Raw genomic sequence first — 2,571 nt, 5'->3', positions numbered from 1 at the left:
CCTTACTTCTTTGTGATTTGAGAACTCAAAGATATTGTTCTTATTAGAAATAATGGTATTGATGTTATTGAGAAGGGGAAAACTTGGCCTATGGCCATTGGTATTGGTTAAAATTGTTTTGAAACAGAATGGTTATTTTCGTGAGGAACCAGAGGGGCTCTGGTTGTTCCTTGTAAGGAACCGGAGGGGCTCTGGTTGGTCCTCATCGTTGGACCAGAGGATTATGGTTATTGATTTGAAGGATGGGCAAGTTTTTACTAAAGGTTTTAATTGGATTAAAGGTGTTGTATCGTTTGTTATGGGCTTTCACGTCAAAATCATATTTTAGATGTTTTAAGAAAAGAGTTTTATACTTAGAATCTTTTTATGAAAAACAGACCAGAAAAGCTCTGGTTAAGCGTTGAACCAGAGGCGCTCTGGTTGGTCATGTCTTTGGAACCAGAAGCTCTGGTTAGTACAACCAGAGGCTCTGGTCGAACATGAACTTTTTATAAATTGCTCGTTTTATGGAAAAGGCTATCTTATTGGTTGAAAGTTTATTGAAGATCGTTTTTAAGAAACTGGATAGTTCAACCAGAGGCTCTGGTCATGAAGACCAGAAGCTCTGGAAGAAGGACCAGAGGGGCTCTGGTCCTGATTGTTGAAATATATTCCAAGTATGGTTTGAAACCAGCGGCTCTGGTCGTAAAGCCAGAAGCTCTGGAAGAGAGACCAGAGGGGCTCTGGTCGAGGATGTTGAAATATTTTCTAAGTGTGGTTTAGAACCAGAGGCTCTGGTCGTGAAGACCAGAAGCTCTGGAAGAGAGACCAGAGGGGCTCTGGTCCTGGTTGTCGAAATTTTTCTAAATGTTGTTTGAGACCAGAGGTCCGATGGACCAAAGCTGTATGTTTTCAGTTTTGCTTCATAAGATGTTTGATTTGAAATAAATGTTTTGGTGAGCTTCACCTTGTATTTCATATAAGGGAATCTCACTAGACCCGTATGGTCTAACCCTCATTTTCGTGTTTTCAAATTATGTGTGCAGGAATAGCTGGGTCCGGGGATGTAAAAGGGAAAATGTGATTATTTTCCTAAATCTATTGTCTGCTTTTGAAGATGCATGTTATATTACATGTGGTAGTACAAGATTTGTTTTGGAAATTTTTATATGTCAATTTTGTACATATAGTAATCCTTGTACTAGTGGGACTTTTGATGTAATCCATGTTTCTATGTAATGAAATATGTGCTCTATGCAATGTATGGATTTGGGGCGTTACAGAAGCGGTATCAGAGCCTGAGTTTAAGAGATTTAGATATTCAAAGCATGATACCTAGACTTAAACTATTTTTATTGCATGATAACAGTCCCGGACATAGTTAGGACCATTGGAAATAAATATGATGAGTTGAAAGAACAGTGTGTAAGGTAAATTTTAACTACATCTGGCCAGTGTAATTATAAATTTAAAGGTACACATCTGAACTTGAATACTTCATTATATTTGGGAATGTGAATACCTGAATATTAACATTAAACTCTGCAGATGTATAGCCAAACTAGAAGATCTGAAAGATTGGCTCATCCAGAATCTGAGGAAAGGGAAGAATCACCTGTTAATCTTCCAATTAGTATGTCTGGAAATAGAGGTCGGGAAAGACCAAGGGGACGAGGTAGAGGAAGAAGTCAGTCTCAAGGAAGAGGACGGACCGAAATTCAATATGAACAAGAAGAATCTCAATCTGGAAATGTTCAGGAAAGGTCGGTGCCACACCCAGAATATATAACTAGAGATATGTTGGCAGAGGAAATGGGAAAATTGCGAGAAACTCTGACATCTATCATGGGAATACCGGCTAGAGTGGAAACAGAAAGAGTGGAAGTTCATCCATTTGTTCCAGTTACCCATAATAAGAAGGAGATATTAAGATGTTCTTAGCATGTAAACCACCAACCTTCTCTGGGGAGAAAGATCCAGTGAAAGCAATGTGCTGGATTAAGGAGATGGAATCTGTGTTCAACACCATTCGGTGTCCAGAAACAGATAAAGTGCGATTTGCTGTTTTGGTATTGAAGTCAAATGCTTTGTTTTGGTGGGAAGTTGAATCATCTACCAGAACAGATGTTTTACAAACTTTGTCATGGGTAGAATTCATGGATAGATTTAAAAATCAGTTCTGTCCTAAAACGGCCGTGAGACAAATGGAGGAAGATTTCCTGAAGTTAGAGCAAGGAAATGAAACAGTTCAAGAGTATACTGAAAGATTTATTGAATACTCTCGTTTTGCTGAACACTATATTGTGGCTGAATCCAAGAAAATAGAAAGGTTTATTTGGGGTCTGAAACCCTCAATTAGGGAATTTGTTATTGCTATGAATCCGAATACCTTTCCATTAACAGTAGAGGCAGCTGAGGTGACTGAAAGAAATAAGAATAGACAATCAGAAGGAAAGGTTGTTGAGAAGAGAAAATGGGAAGGGCCTTCATCTTTTTGGAGGCCGAAAACTGTTAAATATGATAACCGATTTGAGCAGAAGACCAGTGAAAAAGTCTGCTCACAATGCCGACAGGTTCATCAGGGTGAATGCA

The sequence above is a fragment of the Cynara cardunculus genome (genome assembly GCF_001531365.2).
Source record: "Cynara cardunculus var. scolymus isolate 2C chromosome LG 9, CcrdV1, whole genome shotgun sequence".
In the NCBI taxonomy this organism is placed as follows: Eukaryota; Viridiplantae; Streptophyta; class Magnoliopsida; order Asterales; family Asteraceae; genus Cynara; species Cynara cardunculus.
Note: the sequence above shows the minus strand (reverse complement) of the source record.